The following is a 14496-nucleotide window of genomic DNA, read 5'->3' on the forward strand; positions in this document are numbered from 1 at the left end:
ACCTTACGAAAACACTCAGAGAAATAAATGTGCGTTATCTATTCTACAATCCAAGATTAGTTGTATTAGTTGAGTTAAAACTCAAAAACTATGTAAGGACTTCTGATTAAATCTAAAACTTAGGTTATTAAGTAATTGCTGATTTGTTCTTTGAGTGATGATATGCTAAGTGGAAGAAGTAAAAGATAAATACATACATCTCTTCTTTTGAGCCCAAAACACATGTTATTTCTGTTTTACATGACAACATGCATCAACACGGGATTCTCTCTCTGACAGATTTTCTCTTTGCGTACTATTGTCAGATCTGGCATCTAAGGCTTGTCATTATTTACTTTTAAGATTCCATGGAATTAGTGCAAACCGTGATACTGTTTGGTTTTGTACTTGGTGATTAGACCTATACCATGCTTAAACACACTTTATACACTGGAAATTGTGATGGATAACTTGACCGAATGAAGCAACAGATTATAATGAGTTTTCTTCAATAAACAGACTGCCAAGGGAATACAAATATTTCCCATAATATATCTCTGATGAACACATCACACAGTATCTGTTATAGATAAAATTACAGAGATCGGTTCCAGATAGGTTCAAGAGATTTGAGACTATTTTGGAAAGTAGCCATACCATCAGGAGCAAAGTAAACTTTATATGTAAAAGCTACCAAAATTGCAAAATAAATCACAGTGAATGTGTTAGAAATAGCAGGGAGTTTGATGACAGATGGCCTAGATTGTAAAGCTTTGTTATATTGTTATAATCTGAGTAGCTTTAATTTAATGATTTAGAACATGAGCATGTTTTGCCTCTAAAGTGGGTGCAATATCCCTGATTCTGGTCCTTAGGCTAAAATTTTGAAAATTGATATATTATGTGAAGAAAAAGAGCTCAGTGACTTTAAGCTATTCTATCAAATACTCAAAGACTGGTCACAAGTGGATCAGAATTAATAAAAGCAATTTAAGCACTTACTGACAGGGATATTGTCATGCTCTTTCTTGGAATGTGGACACATTTTCTAGCAAGAATGGATAACGTTTGTCTCCGTTACTGGAAACACCAGATGAGGACTGACTGTTTCCATTCTGAACAGTTTCTCCGTTAAAAGGGTATTTTGGTACCTGGAAAGACTTCCCTGTTGGCAGTGTCTCTGGATTCTGTTCATCATTTAAGAACCGATACATGTAAATGTCCATTCCCCTTTATTTTTATCTCCAACTTCAATGTTATCCATTAGTCAAACTCTCTAAAATTGTTGATATTTGGCTATTTTTACATCAAAAATGGCCATTTTTATGGCTCAGCATAATATATCTCTAATGAACACATCACACGGTATCTGTTATAGGTAACATTACAGAGATCTGTTCCAGATAGGTTCAAGAGATTTGAGACTATTTTGGAAAGTAGCCATACCATCAGGAGCAAAGTAAACTTCTAATACTTCAGGATATGCATGCACATGCATATGTGTGTGTGTGTGCACAGTCTTTATAATACATGAAATATTGTAAAGATGCAAGAAGGGTAAGAACACAACTGTTTATACAGCATCTGTTAAGCATCAAGCTCCCATGTTGAAGCATTTTACAGTTTTCAAAATTTTAGCCCAAGGACCAGAATCAGGGATATTGCACCCACTTTAAAGGCAAACATGCTCATATTCTAAATCATTAAATTAAAGCTACTCAGATTATAACAATATAACAAAGCTTTACAATCTAGGCCATCTGTCATCAAACTCCTTGCTATTTCTAACACATTCATTGTGATTTATTTTGCAATTTTGGTAGTTTTTACATGTAAGTATCCACAGGTTCATTCAAAATTGGAGGGTGTTTTTCTGCCTTTACCATAATGCTTAGTTATAGCTTTGTATAAATGACAGCATAGCATCTGCCTTTTTATGACTGTTATGAAATCAATGAAATCAGCGATGGAAGTTGTAAAACATAAATCACATTCCTGTTTATTCTACAACCATCTAAAATTCTGCAATTTGTTTTACAGAAGAAGCTAATACCAAGTATGAATGTCACCTTGTGGAGAGATTCAAAATACCTGTGTCAGAATTAGCCATTTGAATCATAATGCTTCTATGTAGGATAACTGTGTTTGTGTAAAAATACACAATTGTGCATGCACAGATCCACACACATATCTGAGTTTCATTCTTGATCCTTAATCGTTCTTGCTGTCAACCATCAGGGCCATATATATAAGGTATACTCCATCTTTTCCCCGCCATATTTAAAAATGGCCATAATAATCACTAAAATTTGTAGGGCTTGATCCCCAACATGAAAGTCCTTTCTTTTACTTACGGTTAGCATCCTTCTCATCTTCCTGCCTTTACTGTTAAATTCACAGTCAGTATGCATTCTGATAGGTCAGCCTTTGGGGATAGTTCATTAACATGGGCCCCACAGGCACATATATTGTCTAATAAGGAATATTAAATGAAAGTTCATTAATCAAATGACTAGCTGCCAAATATGCTGCTGCTGCTGCTGCTGCTGCTAAGTCACTTCAGTCATGTCCGACTCTGTGCAACCCCATAGACGGCAGCCCACCAGGCTCCCCGTCCCTGGGATTATCCAGGCAAGAACACTGGAGTGGGTTGCCATTGCCTTCTCCAATGCATGAAAGTGCAAACTGAAAGTGAAGTTGCTCAGTCGTGTCCGACTCTTAGCGACCCCATGGACTGCAGCCCACCAGGCTCCTCCGTCCATGGGATTTTGCAGGCAAGAGTACTGGAGTGGGGTGCCATTGCCTTCTCCGGCCAAACATGCTAGGATTCTACAATTTAATCCTTTGAGTTCGGGTATTGAATGGAAATTGCAATCTGGCGGTGATTTTATTGTGGCTAAAGTTCATAGGTTAAACAGTATAAACATTTAATGATTTAAATAAATGTTTTTATCTTAATAAATTTTAGACATACCCATGTCCAAGAGAAGGTGTCATTTAAGTTTTTTCTGAAGAGTCAGATAGCAAACATTTTCAGTTTTGCCAGTGATATGAACTCAGTCACAACTACTCAACATAGCTGTAGACAAAAAATGAATGAATGAGCATTGCTGAATTTGATTCATGGTCATATTTTGTTGACCTTTGACTTAAGAGTAATTTAGGATGCTTTTAGCTAAGCAACACTAAACTCTGGCTCATTGCCCCTAAAACACATAGAAGACTAACCATCTTGCATAACAAGAAGTCCTGAGGAACATCAGCCCCAAGAATGCTTATGGCTAATAGTGTCATGAAAGTCCAGGTTCTTTACATCTTTCATCTTCTACATTTTCAGTATATCAGTCTAACTTACCTCATGGTTACAACATGGCTGCTAAGACTCCATGTATCACATGAAGACACAGTTCAGTTCAATTTAGTCGTTCAGTAGTGTCTGATTGTTTGTGACCCCATGAACTACAGCACACCAGGCCTCCCTGTCCATCACCAACTCCCACAGTTTACTCATACTCATGTCCATTGAGTCGATGATACCATCTAACCATCTCATCCTCTGTGGTCCCCTTTGCATCAGGCTCTTTTCAAATGAGTCAGTTCTTCACATCAGATGGCCAAAGTATTGGGTTTCAGCTTCAGCATCATTCCTTCCAATGAATATTCAGGACTCATTTCCTTTACCATGGACTGGTTGGATCTCCTTGCTGTCCCAGGGACTCAAGAGTCTTCTCCAACACCACAGTTCTAAATCATCAATTCTTCGGTGCTCAGCTTCCTTTATAGTGCAACTCTCACATACATACATGACTATTGGAAAAACCATAGCTTTGACCAGATGGACATTTGTTGGGAAAGTAATGTCTCTGCTTTTTAATATGCGTCTAGGTTGGTCATAGCTTTTCTTTCAAGGAGCAAGACACAGTGCTTTCTATCAAAAAAGATGAATTAAATTCTTTTCTTTTTTTGCCTTGTTTTTCTTAATCAATGAACAAAAATATTTTCCAAAGACTTTTCCCAGCAGTCTTCCCATCTTTTCACATTGGTCTGAAGTATATTGTGAGCTATTCTTAAATGAATCAAAGGCCATGGGATGATGACAGTTAACTTGGAATATTGAAATTTTACCCTGACACAATCAGGAAGGGTGAATTTGCATATATAAATCATATTTTCTATGAAACAATTTTTGAATAAAAATTTTTGAGCAAAGTTGACAACATCCTTACTTCATATTTATCAGAGTACCATTATATTGTTTAAAATGATGACAAAATAGGGAACACTTCTGAGTTTCTGATCAGGCTCTTTTACAACATCACCATGTATATTTAACTAAGATGCATAATATCTCTGGCTGTCAATTTTATCCTTATTAAAATGAAGGAGTTGAAATAAGTGAATTTAAGCTCTGGCAGTCTTTCTCCAATTTTAAGCCCTCCTTAACGGTTTTGAAAAGAAGTAGGCCTCTCAGCATCATCACATTTAGCATATTTTACTGTAAATGTCAAATCCATATCAGTCATTTGTCAAAGGCAACTTATTTCCAGATGTGAATTTGAGAATTTCACAATAAATACTTATTAGGAAAAAAATCTCATAAGGAAAATGGAAATACAGTAAAAAGTTATGTTTTGTACATTGAATTATGAGAAATGCCTAATACATAGGATATTTTACATGCAAATATCAGTATTTTATGATTATCTCTTACCCACAGATGGCTACCCTGCCTGAGACCCTCCAGCTTATATATACTTCCAAATCCCACTTCTTTAAATCCCAATTTGATTTATTATAAAACAATTCCTTTTGGCCAACAAATTATGTAGCAAACGCCAAGTCTTTTCACCATTGGCAATTTAAAAGTGTTGTTCTCACAGTCATCCACAATTTTGATAGGTTATGGATAAGAGCATAGACTTCTAGGCTCAAATGCTGTCTATGGCTCAAGTGCTGTCTGTGCAACTCACTTAACCTCTATGAAGTGCATGGAGGTTAAGGCAAGTCACTTAACCTCTATGCACTTCCTCTTTTTCAACAAAATGCAGAAAATACTATCACTGCTTTCTGCATACGGCTGTCTTATGATTATATATGGAACAATCTTAAAACAACGAAAGCTAATTTTTTTCTCCCTTAAAACCCTTGTCCTCAATTTACAAGGTCCAACTCAATACCTGGTGCTTTAATTGACTTGAGATATTCAGAGAAATTTTCATCTCTATGATGGGAGGTTGGTTTGGACCCAAGCCATAGGGGTTCATGTTTCACGAAGAAAAAAAACACAAAGACACTTATTTTTGTTAGTTTAATTCATATCTCTCTCAGTGCCTAATATAGTGCTTAGGACTATATTCACCATGATGAATACTCAACAAATATTTATTGAATCAATAAGCAGATAAACAATATAATATAGACCAGGATGTGATAAATATGAAAATATTAGTTAAAAGAGGGAAAATACAGAGAAAGAATGGGAAGCATTAGTTACTATTCAGATTTGTATGTATAAAAGTGGAGAAAGGTATTAGGATAAAGAGAATTCTGTAGCCCCCTAGAAAGATAAATCTCCTTTATCTTCTTGTGTGTGTATAACTTTGTGGTCAGTCGTGTCTGACTCTTCGCAACCCCATGGACTTAGTCCACCAAGCTCCCCTGCCCATGGAATTTTCCAGGCAAGAATACTGAAGTGAGTTGACATTTCCCACTCCAGGGTATCTTCCTGACCCAGGGATCAAATAGGCTTCTCTCATGTTTCCTGCATTGGCAGAAGGATTCTTTGGCAGAGGGATTTTTTCTGCCAAAAAAAAAAAGGGGGGGGGCGGATTTTTCTGCCAGATTGGCAGATGGATTTTTCACCACTGTGCCACCTGGGAAGCCATGTTCATGTTAAAATTACCTAAAATCTTGAGACCTCATGAATTAGTCATCTCCCAGGTACATTTTCACACCTTTTTAGACTGTAATTAACACCATACTTTACTTGCTTCATTTAACATAATATATCTTTAAGATTAAATATAGTCTTGTAATAGGGTCAACTTTGACATTCATCCTAAAAGATGATTTCAGCATTTTTAATTAAAGATATTCACAGATACAGTTTATTATCTGTCACGATGTCGGCAGTGAGCCTGTCTTCTATTTGGATCCAATAAAGAGCAATGAATTAAGCATGGACTGTGGTGTAAAAAGACTGTCATTTTTCAGTTCCACATTAGTTTTATGGCCAAAAGAAAGTCATCCAATCTTGCTGAAACTCCCTTTTCCAGTGTGTAAGTGAAGATCTTGTTATAATATTTCTGTTATTACTATTCCAGAAAGTTTTTAAATCATTAAACAAAAACTATAAAGTGATTTTTAGGTTAAAAAAGAGAATAAATACTAATTGCTAAAAACATTTTATTAATAGCAGTGTTAGTAGTAATAACACTATTTCTTATAAATTTATAAATTCTCTTTAGGCACTCCTAGATTTTGTGGAGTAAGTGTGTTTACCTATTTTCAGAACTAGGTTAGGATGCTAAAGTCTTCATCTCTCATTTGTGTAATTATTAAGTGAATCTGGTAAATTGGTATGTCTAATTAATGTTGGCCATTTTTGTCAAATTTAAGTCTTGGTTAATTTCTGACACCTTGGATTTTAAAAGGATGGATAGGTTCAGATTTTGTGGGGCCTAGAGTTCAACAGTTTGGGCACTATTTTAATAAAGGTAATAGAAAAGTAAGCATGCAAAATGAGATATATCAGTTAATATACAATCGGTTGAAGAAAATAATTTAGAAAAAATACAAAGTATAAAAAGCTATACTATACTAATAATACAAAGTCACCAAAACAGGAAAAAAATAATTTTATTATCTCCCAACAGATATTCATAATAAGTACATATTTACATGCTTTTGGATTGCCTACCAATAAGAATAAAATTTTGTTTCTTTTTTTCCTTTCTCTAGAGATATAATAAAAGAAAAAAGTGTTTTACCTAGTATAGCTGATTTAAATTTGTTTTGGCATTAATGATATTTTAGAAGTATAATTCAATTTCTAAATTTATTGCATGACCAAAAATTCAGTCATATAAATGTTCTATATTTTTTAAGTTTAGGCATGTTGTCAAATTTGGGAAAATCTATACACTTTGTCTTAAATATACTAGATGTAAAATTTGGAAGAACTTTCCATAGGCAAACTCTTGGTTCTCTAGAACTAAGGCAAATCTTAGTTGTAATCTATAATATCTCTATTTCCACTGGGTAAAATATATTCATATTGTGTATCTTTATTTTAAATCATCAATGGAGTTGATATGGAATAGTAAAAGTATTCCTAGAAGCCATTCCTATACTGGGATGAGAATACCGAACTATATGCATGTGACTTTAAACCATGTAATTTTGCACTAAATTCAATCCAAGTGTATCCCTCATTCAATTCCCCAGTAGCTAGATCACAAAATTATCTACAGTAGATACATTGCCCCTCAACAAGAGAAGATATGATAAGATGTGAGTTGAAGAGAGTGGTCTAAATTGCAGTTAAAATATTTTATAAAAAATAATAATTTATAAAATATTTTACACTTTTTTATAAAAATGGAATATAAAATGGTACAGTCGCTCTGGAAAACAGTTTGGCAGTTTCATATAAAGCATGCAATTTCCATATGACCTACCAATAGTGTTCTTGGGCATTTATACCAGAGAAATAAAAACTTATGTTCTTATTAAAAAAAAAAACATGCATGAATGTACATTGAAGTTTCATTTGTAATAGCCAAACAATGGAAACAACTCAAATGTCCTTAAGGTGGTATAACAAACTGAACTATTAATAACATCTAGTACTACTGTAGATTGTAGGTAAAAAGTTTTGATGTTCCTTTAGACCTGGACTTTCTGAATAAATTTTGCTAAAAACTCTAGAGATCGTGGGTTAAAAGGCAAGCCATGGGGCGGAGGCGGGTCTTCTAGTTTCTACCAGCAGCTGGTTGCCCCCGTATTCGAAAGGTACTGTCTCCTGTAGTTTGACTTTTTTCAAACTCAAGCCTACTTTGATGAAAACGAAGGCTCGCAGAAAAAAAAAAAAGGCAAGCCATGAGAACTTTATGTATAACAATCAAGATAGTGCAAGAATGCCAGAGAGATTCATCCAACTCCAGAGATAAGTGTTTACATTTCAAAGGGAAAAAAGAGTACAGACTTTGGAGACATCTCTAGGTCTAAAAAGGCAAAGACACCAGAGATTATCTGGCCCTTAGAGAGATGTGGTTATGTTACAAAAGCTGGAGTGAGAACCCAAGAACCTTCCCATCTCTTCTGCATGGAGAGTTTTCTCTCCTTTTGAGAAAAGAAGGTGAGCCAGCTGCCTCTTTTAATTCTCCAAACACAGAGAAAATCTATTTTTCCTCCATTCTTCACATGTGACATGGTCGCTGCAGTTTGTATGCCTAGGACATTCAATCTGGCTTTCCTCATGCTGCTGAGGAGTAAAATTTGGAGGGCGAGAACCACATAAGCATTATTTGATTTTTAAGTGAGTATGATCATCTGTCTCTGATCCAAAATACTTTGTGTGTATTTTCAAGACAAAATTAACAAAGATGAATACTAAAAACTGACAATATTCAGCAATATGAAGGAATGAACTGTTGATACATGCAAAGACTTAGATGTATACTGAGAGAATTATATGGAGGGAGTAATGGTATGATTTCATTTATATGCCAAATCCCAAAATAACAACAGAGATGTAGAATAATTAGTGGCTCCAGAAGGGGAAGTGGAAGGAAGGATGATATTGTTATAAAAAGGCATCATGACTGTGATAAAGGATACAGAGGACCCAGAAAACTACACATGTGATAACATTGTAGAGAACTAAATACACACACACACACACACAAAGGAATATATGCAAACTGATGAAATTTAATAAGATTTGTGTATCGTAATTTGTATCTATATTGTTTATTGTATCAATGACACACTCATGGTTTTGATGTTATACCATTGTTTTACGAGATATTACCATTGGAGTTCAGTTCAGTTCAGTTCAGTCCAGTCACTCAGTTGTGTCTGACTCTTTGCGACCCCATGAATCACAGCACACCAGGCCTCGCTGTCCATCACCAACTCCCGGAATTTACCCAAACTCATGTCCATCAAGTCAGTGATGCCATCCAGCCATTTCATCCTCTGTCGTCCCCTTCTCCTCCTGCCCCCAATCCCTCCCAGCATCAGAGTCTTTTCCAATGAATCACTTCCCATGAGGTGGCCAAAGTATTGGAGTTTCCCTGCAGCATCAGAACACTCAGGACTGATCTCCTTTAGAATGGACTGGTTGGATCTCCTTGCAGTCCAAGAGACTCTCAAGAGACTCTCAAGAGTCTTCTCCAGCACCACAGTTCAAAAGCATCAATTCTTCGGCGCTCAGCTTTCTTCACAGTTCAACTCTCACATCCATAAATGACCGCTGGAAAAACCATAGCCTTGACTAGATGCACCTTTGTTGACAAAGTAATGTCTCTGCTTTTGAATATGCTATCTAGGTTGGTCATAACTTTCCTTCCAAGGAGTAAGCTCTATTCCAACTGCATGTGAATCTACAATTATTTCACATCAAAAGTTTAATAAACGTGTCACATCTTCTTTATCCACTCATCTCTTGTTGGATGTTTAAACTGTTTCTGTGTCCTGGCTAGCAGAAACTAACAGAGCATTGTTAAGTAATTATACTCCACCCCTCACCCACACACACACAAAAAAAACCCTTTAATATAACACTATGAACATGTGTATCAATATCAGTGTCCCTGTGGGGCCCTTGGAATAATGGTGCAGCTGCAGGTCCCTGAAGTTTATACTTCATTCACTTTAGGATAATTCTGTTTGTTTATAAGTACTTTGTTATAAGCACTGTGACCTACCCTAGGTTGATTTGATCCTCAAAGCAGTGTAGAGCTTAACTATAGGGTCCATGAGAGAAGGAAGCTTATATTGTTCATCACTGCATCCTCAGAATCTATTACTGGCTAGCATAAAGCAGGCATTCAAGATAACTAATGAAGTAAAAACTACACCTGTTGTGATATGATTGCAAAAAGTGTTCGGCTATTTGGTTTTAATGTATTCCCATAATGCCACTACACTCTAGAATAACATGCTGTTAAGTGGTTTATCAACAACTAAATGTGGAGAGCCTTTGACATATTTGTGAAAGTTCTAATCCATTTCCAATACACTAGCAAAGTCTCCACAAAGCAAATTTAGTTTCAGACTAGAAAGTATGTCTCAGAGTAGACACATTATATGTTCTTTTGAGAAGAACACCACCAGAGAATTAGCCCGGGGATAAATATTATTTTGTTTTCCTTTTTTTTTCCCTTCTTAGCCAGCTGATAGATCTTAGAAGTTTTGAAATATATTTCTTGACATCTTTTAAAATTTGTGGGTTAGCTATCAACATTTGAGAGGGAAAGCCTATGAAAGACTTAGAAAGTTTCAATAATTTGCACAAGGTCTCAATGGATGAGAGATGAAGCTGGGACTTGAATTAAGCATTCTCTTTTTCTAAAATATGTGACTATCCTTCTATAATGGATGAAGTTGCAAGCAACATATCTAGAAAATTGTTAATATCTTCAATCCCAAATAAAATATATCCCTCTCTCAGGGTTCTAGAAAACTCTTGTACCTGACTTTGCTTTGTTTTTTACTTATGCTTTTTTAAGGGGATTACTTAGGATTATGCAAAACATTAATTTTTGGAATGATGAACCCAGAAGCCAGAGATGACTGTTTGTTAATATTTTATGGACTGTTTACACTTGGGGCAGAAATAAACTGGGCACTTCACTCTGTGAGATGCCTGGAGGATGAAAAGAGAAGGCACAAAGAGAAGTGAGGGTGGAACCCATTCCAGAAGGAAGATAAGGGACTCAAACCATGTGCCCGAGAGAAAAGCAAAGGAGGATGATGAAAGGAGGCCCAGAAAACGTTGGCAGAAGTCAAGGCTCTTCAAAAAAGGCTATTATAAAAATGAAATCAACTGCAATTTATTGACATGCTATTTCAAAAGATGGAAAAAAATGCAGTTAATCTTTTATTTGAACTAGTGGGAAAAGCAGATGGTAGCAGGAAGAATCAGAGCAAAACACACACTTCCCAAAAGTAAGTGAAAGATGTGATTAAAATAAAGATCACACCAACATCAATGATCAAGGAGACTGGTGGTGCCAAGGAGCAGCGGGGGCCTGGGCAGAGCCGAGCTGCAGCACAGCAGGCTCGCGAGCTGACTGCCGCCTTCGTGCTCACAGGACTCTCAACTCTGAAAGACGGCCAAAGTGATCATCTTTTCTAGTCCCCTGTTGTACTGAGAGGAAAACTCAGATTCTACAAGAAACACTGATTTGTGCAAGGTCACATTTTACTGTCATCTAGTGGAGTCCTGGGGGCTTCCCTGATGGTTCAGTGGTAAAGAATCTACCTGCCAATGAAGGAGACTCAGGTTCGATCCCTGGGGAAGGAAATGGCAACCCGCTCCAGTATTCTTGCCTGGAGAATCTCAAGGACAGAGGAGCTCAACGGGCTACAGTCCATGGGGTGGCAAAGAAATGGACACGACATAGCAACTCAACAACAATAATAGTGGAGTCCTGACTTTTTAGGTCTCCAACCATATCTTTCTTCATTATGTTATAATGCCTGCTATTTTTTTTACTCAGATTTAAACTGAAATTAAGGTAGTTAAAATTATACACATAGATGCATGTGTACACAGACACACACACACACACATACACACAAACACACACAGGAAAGAGGAGAAGAAACACCTCATTTCCGGTTTGTCATGGTTAGTTATTAGTATGACACTGCAGGCAAGGATGTTTGAGGATAGGCATGTATCCTTTGCACTGACGTCAAACATCTCCCATTTTCTCAAAGCTACTCAATCTTTGGCAACATGAGCCCTGTAATCCTTTCCTAGATAAATGGCCAAGATTTTTCTACCACATAGTTCGTCTTATGAAGTTCTTCTATCTCTATTTTGATAATTATTTTGTTCATGAATGTCTTGTTGAATGTCATAACCCTTAGGAAGTAGGCACTTCCTAAGATGATTTGAACACTCAAGAAGAGCAATAGGAAGACTATTGGGTCAGGAGTCAAAGAGACATATATCAAAACTTTGCCTGTCACTTGCTGTGTGACCTTGGATTGTATCAATCTGGATTCTTGGGCTCTTTAATGTGTAGAACTTGATGAGGCCAATGAGAAATTCAGACAAGGCTCTGCTGGGACTCAGGCTGCATCGTGAGGGACTGAAAACAAGTACAGGTTCCCTTGCTTGCTCTGGTCCGGGCAGCAGACAGAAGAGTCGGGGACGGGCGGGGCGGGGAAGCAAGTTGGTCCCTTACAAGGGATGAGGATAGTGGTGGGCCAGTGGGTTGGGCCACAGGGACCGCTTAGGTGGTCTGCCCACCCTTTGGCGGTGTTGCGTAGGGACCATGTGCAGGACCCTGGTTTGTTCCTAAAGTGGAAGTTGGGTGTTCTGTCTTTTCGTTCACAATTTAATGCCCCAACTGCACATACGTACAGTTGTTTAGTTTTTTTGTATTCTGTTGCTGGAGGAGATGTTGGTCCAGGTGCAAGCACTGCAGCATAAGGTCCCAGGTCCCAGGGTCCAGCTTGTCTCTGTAACTGCTTAAGGCCTCTGAGCTCCAAGTTCCCCAAATCAGAGTAATATAATAGATGATATCTAATATCCTATTCAATTTTAACAACCTGTAACCTAGATTAAGGGCTTTCCTGGTGGCTCAGATGGTTAAGAATCTGCCTGCAATGCAGGAGACCCAGTTTGACCCCTGGGTTGGGAAGTTCTCCTGGAGAAGGGAATGGCAACCCACTCCAGTATTCTTGCCTGGGATAACCTAGATTAAAAAGAAAAAACACACAACCAAATTTAGCCATCTTCTGCAGGTTTATAGTAACCTGATACTTCTCACCAGTCCATCCTAAAGGAGATCAGTCCTGGGTGTTCTTTGGAAGGACTGATGCTAAAGCTGAAACTCCAATAATCTGGCCACCTCATGCGAAGAGTTGACTCATTGGAAAAGACTCTGATGCTGGGAGGGATTTCAGGCAGGAGGAGAATGGGATGACAGAGGATGAGATGGCTGGATGGCATCACCGACTCGATGGATGTGAGTTTGAGTGAACTCCAGGAGTTGGTGATGGATGGAGAGGCCTGGTGTGCTGTGATTCATGGGGTCACAAAGAGTCGGACACGGCTGAGCGGCTGAACTGATCTGAACTGAACTGATACTTCTCTTCTCATAACCTACCACCCAGGCACTTCCTTCTCCCTTCTCTTCTTTCCTCCAAACTTCATTGACCCCATTACTTAAAGGAGTGCAAAATAGCAGTCTGTTTTGCTACACACCAGGGATCGGCACATGTAAAAGAAATTTGTAATAACTGTTTGTCTTTGACATCTTTTAATAGCTTTTGAGGCAGGAAGGAGATGGATCGCAATTGCTATGTAGCCAAATGGCCCTCTATATTTTCATACCAGCCTTAAAGGCCTTTAGGAGAATCTATTTCCATTTGTTTAAGCTTTTTCAATAAAGGCCCTTTTCAACCTCTGACAACTCTGTCACAACAACAGGAAAATATGTTGTATCTAAACACTGGGAAATAATAGGTATCAACCAGAGAACCATGAATGAGATTTACTGTTAGTTGTATCCAGAGTAGTTTTATTTCTCTACATACATCAAACTCAGTTTTCAAGAAAAAAAAAAAGGAAAACTGAAAATGAATCTTATCATTATAACCTGCAAGATAAAGTTGAAAGTTATATCCTTCCTTTACTTCAGATTTATTAATTCAATAAAAGTCACTGAAATAAAAAATGTACATCATGCCATGTGATAAAGCCTTCTTAGAAATGAAGCCAACATCTTGCACAACAAAGCTAATGATGGAGAGAGATTGAGACTTACTTTGTCATTTGAAGATTTGGGTAAGATTTGAAGATTTGCTTTGTCTTTCCTAAAGCCCATAATATGCTTGGCCTTTTCAGTTGTGTATATTAAAGAATTTCCATTTTTTTTGGTTAAGCCAATTTGAATTAACCTGTATTATCTACAACCAAAAAAAGTGCTAATGTAAGTCAAGGATGTAAAGTGATCGGGTGTATATTTTATGCATAGTTCACTGTTACTGTGATGCCAGAATAGAGAATAGATTGCAGTAGAGAGATTGGGGATAAGAAGATTAATAAAAGTTATTGTTCAGGAGAAGTATGAGAGTCTAAATGTAAAGCCACTGCTCTGAGAATGGAGAAATTTTAATGAAAGCAGGAGATTTTTTAATTTTATTTTACTTCTCCTTATATGTATAGATTCCTACTTGGAACATGGCACACAAATTATATTCAGTACATGCCAACAAAGGTCCATCTAGTCAAGGCTACAGTTTTTCCAGTAGTCATGTATGGATGTGAGA

The sequence above is a fragment of the Bos javanicus genome, chromosome 29 (genome assembly GCF_032452875.1).
Source record: "Bos javanicus breed banteng chromosome 29, ARS-OSU_banteng_1.0, whole genome shotgun sequence".
Classification (NCBI taxonomy): Eukaryota; Metazoa; Chordata; class Mammalia; order Artiodactyla; family Bovidae; genus Bos; species Bos javanicus.